The following is a 13,792-nucleotide window of genomic DNA, read 5'->3' as shown; positions in this document are numbered from 1 at the left end:
TATATTTGAGTAAATACTGTATCTGAAGAACTGACAGCCCAAAACTGGTCTAAAGAACCATAAAAGGGGAATTCAGTTTTTGAAACTGCCTGTCAGCACTCCCCGAGTCATAAGACTGAGTAGGCGTATGGGGCACATGGCTAGTGTCTCTCCCACCATGGCGAGATGTACCGCATATCTATCAAAAATATTTCTAAGTTTGTACAGTTGGAGTATCCTTTCATCAAGATGCTTAGAACCAGAAGTGTTCTGCTTTTTTTGGATTTTTTAAATGTTGGGATACCATACACAAGATACCTTAGAGATGGGACCGCAGTTTACACATGAAATTCATTTGTTTCATATACACCTCATGCACTCAGCCTGAAGGGAACTTTAAACATAATATTTTAAATACCTTTTTGCATAAGACAAAGTCTGTGCAAATGCAACTGTTAGAATGCAAAGGTTTCACTATCTCAGCCAGCCATGTGGACAACCTTGGATTTTGCAATTCTGGATTAAGGATGTATTGTTGTGAACAGATGACTTGCTGCTCTTATGCAGGTCCGTCTCCCACCCCCACCTCCCATGCAGTGATGCCTTTTCTCTTTTCTGGCAAGGTCTGTCTATGGCCCCGGCACCCTGAACTCATCCTCATCATCAGCGATTTCTTGTGTCTGAGTATGATTCAGTGTAGGATCTTGCTGGTGGGTCCATAGGCGGCTGTAGAGACCTATTCTTGACCTGCCTGTTCTTTCGCAGTGAGAACATTGATTTCCAGGTGGAAGGTGGTCTTGGTCAGGGTTGGCTTAACACACCTTCCTCTTGACACGTTTCTCCCTTTCGCCCTCCATTCATGCCTCTTCAAATTTCACAGCCCTGTTGGTAACAGCTGACTTCCAGTTACAATGCTCGAGGGCAAGGGCTTCCCAGTTCTCAGTGTCAATGCCCCAGTTTTTGAGGTTAGCTTTAGGCCCATTTTTAAATATCTTTTCCTGTCCACCAATATTCCATTTTCCGTACTTGAGTTGAGAATATAGTAACTGCTTTGGGAGATGGTGATCGGGCTTTCGGACAATGCGGCCAGCCCAGTGAAGTTGATGGCAGAAGACCATCTCTTCAGTGCTGGAGGTCTTGGCTTCTTCCAGAATGATGACATTTGTCCACCTTTTCCCCCAAAAGATTTGTAGGAATCATTGCAGAAGTTGGGTGTGACATCTGTTGATGGTCCACGTTTCACAGGTGTATAACAGGGTTGGCAGAACAATAGCTTAATAAACAAGCACTTTGGCATCTCTATGAATGTCCTGATCCTCAAATACTCTCTGCTTCATTCGGAAAAGTGTGGAACTCACAGAGCTCAGTTGGTGTTGTATTTTAGTGTCGATGTTGACTTTTGTGGAGAGGTGGCTGCCAAGATAGCGGGAATGGTCAACATTTCCTAATGTTACACAATTAAGCTGTATTTCTGGCACTGCAGAAGGATTGGCTGCTGCCTGCTGAAAGAGTACTTTGGTTTTCTCAATGTTCAACGAGAGGCCACATTTTTGTATGATTCTGCAAAGGCATTTAGAATGGCTTGTAGGTCTTCTTCTGAATGAGTACAGACCATATTATCATCAGCATATTGAAGTTCTATAACAGACATTGTTGTGACCATGGTTTTGGCTTTCAGTCTGCTGAGGTTAAATAACTTGCCAATGGTCTGAAAGATGATTTTCATGCTGGTTGACTGGGGCCCTGAAAAGAAGACCCGTGTTAGAGGAGGGGATGGTGGGGATCAAGGTCGGACTATAACTCTCAGCAACTCCAGCTAGCATAGCCAATAAGGAATAATATGGGGAAATGTTGTCCAACTACATCTGAAGGACTGTATGTTTCTTACACTTGTGTTACAGGCTGGGGGAATGCTACCACATCTTGTAGATTCCTTCTTGTGCCTTCAGGAAAGGCAAAACCTTTATTAAAATAATCATTGCCTTGTTTCCAAGACCTATAAGGTTCACAAAAAGGGGAGTGCTCTATTCTTTCTCTCTTTTTTTTTTGAAAGTCTGTCTGTGAGTAATAACAGACCAGAGTCCTTCCTGTCTTGGCACCACCCCTATGAATGTTTTGGGGAGGAGAAGACCAGTGAAAAGCAAGCGGGAGATGAAGGAAACGAAAGGTTTGTCCTTTCTTCAACTCGGGCTCCCACCATTTTAAAAAAATGTTTTCCCAGACTGCCTGGGATTCTTTCTCTGTGTGCAGAGTTCAGTGAATCAGTTTAACAGGCTAGTCTCAACAGTAGTGCAGCCTGTGTCGTTTAGCTGTAGGCAGTTTGTTCCAGCGTGTCTGTGTGTGCTTTTCTAAAGTAAGCCACTCATCTGTGGGGAGGCTGCTGTTCAGAGAACATTGAAAGCCATTGTTTCCTGGCAATCTTTACCTGAGAAGACAGGTGTAGTATTCTTGGAGAATTGGTTCCCAGCTCCCACCTTTTGTGTTGTCCTGTCTGCTTGCTCCACCACACTTCAGGAAAGACACGAGCTGAGCCGCTGGAAGGCAATTGCTCTGGCGAGCGCAAAAGAGAGACAGCATGCACTGCTTCTGCCTGGAACATGCAAGGACCTCTCGCCTAAACTATGCTAACCGAGAAATCTATCAGAGAGAAGCCGGGGGAATTTTCTCTTGAGAACTGGAAGGTAAGAGCTAAATCTTAAATAATGGGGATTTGGGGGCTTTTTCTTTCTAATCTTGCATCAAATTAAATTAGATCTTTGCATTCTGCTCCCTTTAAAAATCTTCTTGAAGGTAAAGTGGGTCGTGGAATGTGATTGCAGGGATGAGGAATTGCCTGAGTTCAGAAGGAATGCATTACCTCCAAGGAGAGGGGGCCCTTCCAGGTGCACCAAACTTCCTGCCCTGCACGGCATCCATTCTCTTGGGCAGGCAGACAGAGGGAGCGAGCGCCCCATGGCATTCCTTTACTGTGGCGGCTACTTTTGATCTGTGCTGACTGTAATCTTTGCTTCAGTCAAAGCACATGTTTTCTGCTTCTCAGTAAATTGTCCATTTTGCTCTCCGCCTTTGTTTGCCTCGAAAGGTTGTTTTCTTTCACCTGGAAAAGTTACTTCTCTTTTGTTTAACATTTTCTCTCTTTGGATAGCAAAACATATTTCTGGTAATCAGGTGTTTAATTGGTGAGGCTGCTTTCATGCCAGCCGGTGGAATAAATTGATAAATCATTCTATAGAACAAAGTGGGCTTCCTGAAGTTGGGTTGCTGTGAGTTTGGCCATATTCCAGAAGCATTCTTTCCTGACGTTTCGCCCACATCTATGGCAGGCATTCTCAGAGATTGTGAGGTCTGTTGGAAACTAGGCAAGTGAGGTTTATATATCTGTGGAATGTCCAAGGTGGGAGAAAGAACTCTTGTCTGTTGGAGGCAAGTGTGAATGTTGCAATTTGCCAGCCTGATCACCATTGAATAGCCTTGCAGCTTCAAAGCCTGGCTGCTTCCTGCTTGGGGAATCCTTTGTTTGGAGATATTAGCTGGCCATGATTGTTTCCTGTCTGGAATCCCCTGTTTTCTGAGTGTTTTTCTTTATTTACTATCCTGATTCTAGAGTTTTTAAAAAAAAAAAATACTGGTAGCCAGATTTTGTTCATTTTTATGATTTCCTCCTTTCTGTTGAAATTGTCCACATGCTTGTGGATTTCAATGGCTTCTCTGTGTAGTCTGACATGGTGGTTGTTAAAGTGGCCCAGGATTCCTGAAGTTGTTTGCTTGTCTCCTATAGTTCACCAATACCTGCTTTTGCAATTAGATTATCAACTTCTTCATGTGGAGAAATTTTTTTCATTTAAGCAACTTTCCCCCCTTAAACTGATTTGAAAGAAACAGGATCTTTTCTGTTATGTCCTATTTCTTCCTGTTGCATAATACAATGACAGACATTCCTAGAACTTGTTCATATGTGATGACCAAACTGGGAAACTACGAGCATGAGTGGTTCACATTCTTCAGGGAAGCGTGTGCCCCTGCACAGCACACACTGCAGAAACACGCGAGAAAACCATGGGGCCATGTGAACCAACTGCTACTCATTACCCCCATGCCCCCAGCTGGCATCTTCTAGAGAAGAAACACTAGCTTGCCTCCCCCCCCCCCCCCCACACACACACATTTTCAGCAAATGTGGGAACAGTCTCCCTGTGCGGACTGATGTATAGCTATAGTGCTCTGCCATGCCAAGAAACCTTGTAGGAACCACTATGTCCAAAGTGGTAGATTTTGGATGCTCTCACAATTTGCTGCCGATGCCTGCTCCTTTTTAATTCTAGTAGATATATGCGTATAAACTGGATTTTGGTACTGTGGGGGTGTTACTGTTTCTTCTAAGGATAGTAGATAAGGAAAAAGGTTGTTTTCAAAATGCTTCACTGACATGCCTTTTGAGTGACTTAACTTCAAATTCTATAGGATTACAAAATAACAATGAGCTCTGTGAGCAACTAATTTTTCTCAGGCAGTATTTTAGAAGCAGCATTTTAAGTATGATTTTTAATGTAAAAATATTTCTGTGTATTATAATTGCTGGAGGTAGGGGATAACATTCTGCCCATACTGCCATTCTTTCAAAAATTCTATGAAGAACTGAAATGTTGTATCATATTTATTTATATTTTAGGCAACACGTGTTTGTTTTGCATCAGATTAGCATTTCAAAATGGCAGCTATGATGATGATAATAAAAAGGGAATGTTGGAACAGTAACTTTAATAACTGGTTAGAACTGTCTAAGGCCCCTTTCACATAGCTGAATAAAATCCCACATTTTCTGCTTTGAACTGGAATATATGGCAGTGTGGACTCAGATATCACAATTCAAAGCAGATACTGTGGGATTTTCTGCCTTGACATTCTGGGTTATATGGCTGTGTGGAAGGGCCCTAAGCTTTGTGATTTATCCCTAAATAGCATAGGACTAAATACAATTGAAAACAATGAAGCCCATTTTGGACTTCATTGCACCGATTTTTTTTTCCGTGTCAGGAGCAACCAGAGTTGCTTCTGGAGTGAGAGAATTGGCCGTGTGCAAGAATGTTGCCCAGGGGATGCCCGGATGTTTTGATGTTTACCATCCTTGTGGGAGGCTTCTCTCATGTCCCCGCATGGAGCTGGAGCTGATAGAGGGAGCTCATCCACACTCTCCCTGGGTGGGATTCGAACCTGGCAGCTTTCAGGTCAGCAACCCAACCTTCAAGTCACGAGGCTTTTATTCCCTAGGCCACCGGAGGCCTAGGGGATAAAACAGGTATTTGGTTTGGCCATATATGCTTTTTCTTTCTCAGTAATACATAAATTGGCTCTGTTTGCCCAAGCTATAAAACCAAAATACCTGAGAGGGATCTAAAAATCATCTGGTTTTTTATATCAAAGAATAGAATTTAACCCAAATTAGCAGTTCAACATTAACATTTTAAAAAAATGTAACAAATGTAACTGTTATTAGAGACATGTGATTGAATACCCTTAGTGTATTTATCTTTGATAAGGTAGTAAATATAATGAAACATTTAACTGATTTCTCTTGTAGTGCACTGCATAGGATGTTTTAGCCACAGTACTTTAAGTTTAGGACATTCCATCAATGTAAGGATGAGGTTCAGACCCAGTTGCAGCTCTCCCTGGTAACTGGGTAGCATATGCTTAGTTCATTTATTTGCTGAATTTCTATGGTGAGGACTCTATCAAGTGCCTAACTCAGAGCAGGCTTCAAAAATTATGCAGGGGCAATCCAATCATTGTGAAAATATCTCTGCCTGATACATGCCTGTTTTCACATTAAAAATCACCATTTGTATGATTTGTGCAATAATACTAATACTAATAATAATAATGATAATAATAATACTTCTTTATTTGTATTCTGCCCTATCTCCCCAAGGGGACTCAGGGTGGATTCCAGCATACACAAAAATAAAGGCAAACATTCAATGCCTAGAAACAACTATAACACAGATAAAGGTAAAGGCTTCCACTTCCGGCACTGAGGGGTGTTTATCTTCAGCTCTGGGGGGTAGTGCTCATCTCCATTTCCAAGCCGAAGAGGCTGCCTTTTCATAGACAACTCCTAGGTCATGTGGCTGGCATGACTGCATGGAGCGCCGTTACCGAGGCAGTACCTATTGACCTACTCACATTTGCATGTTTTCAAACTGCTAGGTTGGCAGAAGATGAAATCATTGGTGACCATTCCCATGTTTTTGCATTGCCATAAGCTGCTTTTACTTGGCACTTGAAAACAACATTTTAAATTTGTTCTAATTGCAGCTGCTTTCTTAGGGATTGTGTTTCACACTCCCATGATCCATGGTTCCTTCTGCTATTCTCCCATGTTGGTTGACATTATATCCACATTAGGAAGGCCCTGGTACATACCCTCATTTCCCCAGTCTTATTTTCTGATGAGATTCTGATTGAGCATGGAGGGTAGGCGCCCATGCAATCCTCTTTCTGGCACAAAGCAGGAAGTGCAAAGTCCACCTCCTGGTTCTTCCCACCATAACCTCCTCTCTTGCTCTCTCCATCAGTCTTGCCATACCCTTTCCCGTTTCTGTTGGAGAAAATGGCAGTTTGCACTCTCCGCCTCACCTCCTGATGTTGGGATGGTGGGCAGTGCAGAATATACAAAGGGACCATATTGCTGAACATAGTCTCTGGAGAGCTCAAGAAAGAAGCACCCCAGGGTACTCTCTCATCTGTAGCTCCCCATCTGTTGTATTCCTGGAGGCTACTGGTTTGGCTTGGACAAATGGAGCAGGGTGGACCGAAGACTGGCTGCGCTCCATGCAGCGGGCTTTGCTCTTGGACATTCACAGGGCAAGGATGCTTCCATGAAGGTTTATGGCATCTGCTCATCTCTATTAAATCACCTTTTGGTGCTACTAGAAGTTACATCCCTCTCTGTTTTATGTTACACAATTCTTCCTAGCACTCTGTTTCCTCCACGGCCTATCATCTTGTCTTAAAACATTATGAGCATTCATTAGGTTATCTCTCAGGTATTATTTCCAGAGATTCCCCACAGTAAATCATAATAAATATATTGTGATTGGAAAGCTTGGATAGACCTCATTTCACATTGGTCTTATTCCCTGATTCCAGATAAGTGTGAGAATTTGTGTGTTAGAGAGAAGGGCATTTACTTCCTTGAGGGTCTCCCATCTCTCCAGAGCAAGGGCTCCTTTCCTCTTGGGGAGATGGCTAAAATCTCAGAATGGTTTCTTGAAGGTGGAATAAGTATGCTGTGCAACTTCCTTTTCACCCTGAAAGAAAGGTGCAGAAAGGGAAATCTGAGGAAAGGAATCCTGTATCACAACTTGAAAGGAAGTCTGGTGAGAACAACAGATCCCCTCCCTGAGCAATCCTGAAAAGCCAACCCATCCTTTCTGCTCCAATGAACATTAAACAGAATGCCAAAATGCCAAAGGGGAGAATTCGATTGCGTAAATGTGTGCAATGCATACTCCACTATAGCAAAAGAGATATTTCCTTCCCTCACAGATACAAAGTGGGTGAACATCTAGACGAAGATGGGGGAGGCAATGTGTAGGGCAGGGAAGGAATGTACAATATGAAGGGACATCCACAGGGTCATCAAAATTTGAATCTAAGTCAAACGATAGTCCAAACAGGCACTGACAGACCTGAATTCTAGGTGAAATCCAAATATCTGCACACTATGGCAACCCTAGCCTTTTAAAAACTGAATCAGCCTTTCATGGGGAAAGAGAAACTGTCAATGTGTACACATCAAACAAATTCAGCCTTACTCTGTGAATCCACATAACTCCAACGTGCCAAATAGGTGACCAGGTAAATGTAGTAGCGTACAAACAGCATTCACAGTAATTTAGAGAAAGAAAATCACTATCCTTTACTCATCAAGAGGGAAGTAGGTCCCAGTAGAATAAAATGGGGCTTATGTCTCCCACCAAGGGTAAGACTGAAATTGTTGTTTAGATCATAGAATTCTTGAGTTAGAAGTGACCACAGGAGCCATCTCATCCAATCCTCTGCTGTGCAGAAATACACAATGGAAGTGCTCTTGAAATATCCCCATCCAACCTCTGTTTAAAGGAGAGACCACCACCCTTAGCGAGCCTGAGCTAATTGCTCCCCCCACCTTTTGTATGATAAAATTCTCTGGAAAGCAAGTCAGAAATTTGTTACACTCTTTTCAAAATATGACTTCCAACAAATATCAAATTATTTGAGGTCACCCGTTAGGACTATATCTCTCATTCTTGAGTATGTGGTCTTTTATTTCAGTAAGTGTGATGGAGGAGAAGGTTATAGTCGATCCCTTTTTTCATGTCAGGAGCGATTTGGGAAACTGCAAGTCGTTTCTGGTGTGAGAGAATTGGCTGTCTGCAAGGATATTGCCCAGGGGATGCTTGGATGTTTTGATGTTTTACTATCCTTGTGGGAGGCTTCTCTCATGTCCCCACATGACAGAAGGAGCTCACCTGCTCTCTCCAGATTCCTAAGATCCCTAAGAAACGTTGTTTCTCATTCCTTTAAGCTTTACTTAAGCTTACTCATCGTGTTTTCCATGCTTTTAAGTAATGGATCTCCTCATGGATGTACACATCTTTGCCATACATTACTACCCATCTTCCTTTCTGGTTTGGGTAGGGAGGGGCAGGCACATTCTCAGAGTGATCACAAAGGATTATTCACTCATACACACCCAACCATTCCTACTTTGAGATAATGGAAACAGACTGAAAAGAGTGCATGGAAAGTTAGAAGCCAGAAACAGGAACATTTCTAGAAGTAATGAAAATAGTTGCATTGATTTTGCACAGGACAGGGTTGCTTAAGCTTTTGTGAGTACGGAAAGTGTATATTTCTATGTGGATTCATACAGTGTTTTAGGAACAGGCAAGAGAAGTGCTGTAGTAGTGGGACATTGTCACCTCTGTCTCCTTTATAGCCCTGCCTCTACTGTACCCCTCCATACGATGTCTGAGGGCCCTTCCAGATAGGCCCTTTATCCCAGGAGCTGATCCCAGGTTTTCAGCTTTAAACTGGATTATATGCATCTGTACTGACAGATAATCTGGGATAAGCAGAGAACCTGGAATCAGATCATGGGATAAAGGGCCTGTCTGAATGGACCCTTAGTCAAACCACACTCAAGCATCTTACTCCGCAGGAAACATGCCTTTCCCCATTTCACCCAGAATATATGAAAAGGGAGAGCCCACATGGTGTACACTCCTCAGTTCAGTCACTGTACATTTCTAAGTCTTTCAATATATTTAAAAAAGAAAAAAGTGCACAAAATCATGAGACTAAAAACCTGGGTATTTGAAAAAACCTACATAGGCAAAGAGTGAGTGTAAACATATAGAGAAATGTATATATTGAAGAAAGTACACACACACATAATACAGAATAATTTTCCTGTTTTTTGAGAAAATCTTAAAATGGAATATGGAAATGAAATAACATGAGAATGTCAGTGGTAAGAAAAGTAATGTGATGGACAAATTATAAAATCCCTACCTGCAACTGAAAACAAGTTATATATTGTCACGAAAAGTATTCCATTAGTAATACAGTACTAAGGTAATTGTTGGACTCTCCATTCTAAATATTTTAGAATAGTCGATCACGTTTTAGGTTGTTCAGCTTTAACAGTGTTGTGGGGAAGTACCGTTGAATGTACTTTTAGCACTCAATTGTGAAGGTAATATTTGTGACAATAACAGAAACAAAGATCAATCTCCCTCGTGTTGATACTGTGGCCCTTTGAACATCTTGGCAATTTTTCACTTGTTCTTGCATTTCTGGCAAACAGTGAATGTTGAAATATTATTATATTGTTGCACTTAGAAGTCTCTGAAATGTTTCTTTTTCTGTTGAAATGGCACTTTTAGAGCTACAACACTTGTTATTGGTTTTGACAGTTGGCTATGGGGGAAAGATGGGCAAACACTGGTCTCTGTATTCCTATCCCTTAGAGAGATCTTGGAGTCCTCATGGACAACAAGTTAAACATGAGCCAACAATGTGATGTGGAGGCAAAAAAGCCAATAGGATTTTGGCCTGCATGAATAGCAGCATACTATCTAGATCCAGGGAAGTCATGCTATCCCTCTATTCTGTCTTGGTCAGACCACACCTGGAATCGCACTGTGTCCAATTCTGGGCACCGCAATTGAAGGGAGATGTTGACAAGTTGGAATGTGTCCAGAGAAGGCCGACTCAAATCATCTAGGGTCTGCAGAACAAGCCCTATGAGGAGCAGCTAAAAGAACTGGGCCTGCAGAAGAGAAGGCTGAGAGGAGACATTATAGCCATGTATCAATATGTGAGGGGAAGTCATAGGGAGGAGGGAGCAAGCTTGTTTTCTGCTGCCCTGGAGACTAGGACGTGGAACAATGGCTTCAAACTACAGGAAAGGAGATTCCACCTGAACATTAGGAAAAACTTCCTGACTGTGAGAGAGAGCTGTTCAGCAGTGGAACTATTAGAAAATATGATCATAACCTGTTAGAATTATGATACCAATATGGTTAGATATTGGTGCAGAGTAGCAAAAATACAGAAGGCTAGGGGTTTATGTGAGCAGAGGTAAGAAAAAACAAAATAGCCAGCCTCCATTTCCTTTTAAAAGAGTCATGTGCATAAAATAAACATCAGAGACACCAAAAGTAAAATAGTAAAAGTATGTTAACCCACAATCTTGTATGATGGGCATACAGGTAAAAACATCTTAGTTCTAAAGAATATAGTTCAGGATACAAAATATAGCAGGCCAGGATCATGCAGGGCCTATCTCCATCAGGATACTACATATCTCTTAGTAAAAGGTAACAGCAGGCTGCATGGCAAGATCAAGAGAGAGAACAAAAGAAAGTCTCCCCTTATATAACCCAAATTCTAAAGGTGTATGCAACTTCCTGTATGCCTCCAGGAAGTATACTCCCATTTCCCACTTCACATGCAAAAACCCCTAAAATGGTGCCATCAACTTTGGAAGGCAGCTTTGGCTCAGGTTACTAAGCAACAAACAAAAACTAACTACATAGACCATACCATATTGAAAATGCATGCATGATTGCTAGATAACCCAACAGGAACTCTCTGCCCTGAATTGTGGTGGAGGCTCCTTTTTTGGAGTCTTTTAAGCAGAGGCTGGATGGCCATCTGTCGGGGGTAATTTGAATGCAATTTTCCTGCTTCTTGGCAAGGGGTTGGACTGGATGACCCAAGAGGTCTCTTCCAAATCTAGGATTCTATGATTCTATGAGAGTTGGGTTTTTTTCTTGATAATTCTTATATACAATGTGTGAAGCTACTCACAAATACTTTCTGTACTTCTCCAGCTTATTCCTCTGACCAGTAGTAAGGGAATTTGACATATCTCATTTTGGATTATATTTTCAGGCATCACTGGGTCAGTGGAATCTCCACCTTTCCCCTCTGAATCATACTGTAATTGTTTTATACCATTTTAAGGAGAAATGGGTTCTGCCAACCTCATCACAGTTTTTCTTGCAAGGCCTCAAACTTTGTAATGTCTTCTTGTACACCATATCTGATTCTGCAGTCACAAATGCCATAAAAATGTAATTCCCACCATATACCCAGATGAGTGGAGATGACATGATTTAATATGTGATGTATCTTCCCAATCAATAACAGCAGAATAATATTGCTCAAGTTTCACATTCTTTGCCTTCCCTGACCCTATTAAATTTTGTGTCATTCAGGTTAAGATCTATTCAGTTTCCATTTTTTATAGCAAAGCAAAAAATGCTAACAAACATTAAAGAAACTACGTTGGTGTAGTTAAGAGACAAAGCAAAGCCAGTCAGAGGAGGTAGATCCCTCTGAAAAATGTTGTTTTTTAAGCTCCATATTACAGTAAATTAGAGCCTACGAAACCCATTTTGCAAATTCAGTCATGCCCATCAGAGCACACTGCACTGGTTTGACTGCTTTGTTTAGACAGAACTGATTAACATAAAGGCTTCCCTGCGGCATGCTGGCTCTTCAGCAAATGTTCTCTTTAGTCTATACCTAAATCAGTGTGTCATCCTTCAAATAACAAGAGTTACATGACAGTAAGACCTCGGTGAGAGAGAACCTCACCTGGAAGAATTTCACCCTTTTCTGTTCTTGTTTATATTTATACTAGCTGTGCCCGGCCACGCGTTGCTGTGGCAAAGTGGTGATGGTATTGGTTAAAAATTGTTGTGTAATTTTTATTTGATGTTATTTGCATTTTTTATTAATTTTATTGTAAGTTATATTTTTATTTATTATATTTTATTATTTTCTTGTATTATTTTTAGTTATTTTCTGTTATTATAGTATTTTATTGTATCAATTTTTAGTGTTTTTTATTGATTTTTTTTTTGGTTGCTAGGAGACCAAGTTGGAGGAGCTTAGCCTTCTAACTGGCAGCAATTGGATAAAAGCAATTATTCCTCTCTCTCTAATTAGGACTTTATTTTTCTTTTCTTTTTGTTGTATCAACCTAGAGGCATGGATGATGGGTTGTGTTGTCAAATTTCGAGGTTGGGGGGCCTGTAGTTTTGTTGTTTTGTGGGTCGCCGTGATGCCATCACTCTTTTATATATATAGATATTTATATTTATCCTCATCCTCACATTTACTAAAGCAGAACTTTTGGCTTGTAAATCCTTTTCCCTTTCTCATCCACTTTTTATCATCTTGTTATTTTCATTTTTTTTAAGGGAAAGAGCAGCTGATTTTGTAGGGCAATTTTTTAGGCAAATAAGATGTGGTATTGTGTATCATCATAGGTGATCCCTTGCGTCTGAGTATGATAGCCTTCCAAGTGTAAGTCTTGGCGATGGGTCTGTGGGTGACTGAAGAGACCTATTTTTGACCTGTGTGTTTTTCCACTTTGAAGACATTGATTTCCAGATGGAAGGTGGTTCCAACAAGGGTTGGCCTGATGCGCCTTCCTTTTGATATGTTTCTCTCTTTCACTCTCCATTCATGCCTCTTGGTCACAGCTGACTTCCAGCTAGAGCGCTCAAGGGCCAGGGCTTCCCAGTTCTCGGTATCTATGTCACAGTTTATAAGGTTAACTTTAAGCCCATCTTTAAATCTCTTTTCCTGTCCATCAACATTCCGTTTTCTGTTCATGAGTTGAGTGTATAATAACTGCTTTGGGAGACAGTGATTGGGCATTCGGACCATGTGGACAGTCCAGCAAAGTTGATGGCGAAGGATCATCACTTCAAAGCTGGTGGTCTTTGCTTCTTTCGGAATGCTGACATTGTCCGCCTGTCTCCCCAAGAGATTTGCAGGATTTTTCAGAGGCAACACTGATGGAATCATTCTAGAAGTTGGGTATGATGTCTATAGGAGGTCCACATTTCGCAGGGTTGGGGGGACAATAGCTTTATAAACGAGCATTTTGATATCCCTACAAATGTCCCAATCCTCAAATACTCTCTGCTTCATTCGGAAAAATGCTGGACTCACAAACCTCAGATGGTGTATTTCAGTGTTGATGTTGACTTTTGTGGAGAGGTGCTGCCAAGGTTGTGGAAATGGTCAACATTTTCTAATGTTACACAATTAAGCTGTATTTCTGGCATTGCAGGGGGATTGGCTGCTGCCTGCTGAAAGAGAGCTTTGGTTTTCTCCATGTTCAGCGAGAAGCCAAGCTTTTTGTGTGCTTCTGCAAAGGTGTTTAGAGTGGTTTGTAGGTCTTCTTCTGAAAGAGCACAGACTGCATTATCATCATCATATTGGACTTGTATAACAGACATTG

The 13,792-nt window shown here is 41.4% G+C and overlaps 1 protein-coding gene across 1 annotated transcript in view; it reads left to right on the top strand.

Moving 5' to 3' along the window:
• The first annotated feature begins 2,152 nt into the window (after positions 1 to 2,152).
• Positions 2,153 to 13,792, top strand: part of eva1a (eva-1 homolog A, regulator of programmed cell death) — a 60,772-nt gene continuing 49,132 nt past the window's right edge. Inside the window, exon 1 of the mRNA XM_062957243.1 lies at positions 2,153 to 2,660. The gene's annotated coding sequence lies outside the window, so the exon portion shown is untranslated. The remainder of the gene's footprint in view (positions 2,661 to 13,792) is intronic.

This window comes from Anolis carolinensis, chromosome 1 (assembly GCF_035594765.1).
Source record: "Anolis carolinensis isolate JA03-04 chromosome 1, rAnoCar3.1.pri, whole genome shotgun sequence".
NCBI lineage: Eukaryota > Metazoa > Chordata > Lepidosauria > Squamata > Dactyloidae > Anolis > Anolis carolinensis.
The sequence above is the reverse complement of the archived record's forward strand: the minus strand, read 5'-3'. Positions and strand labels throughout refer to the sequence as shown.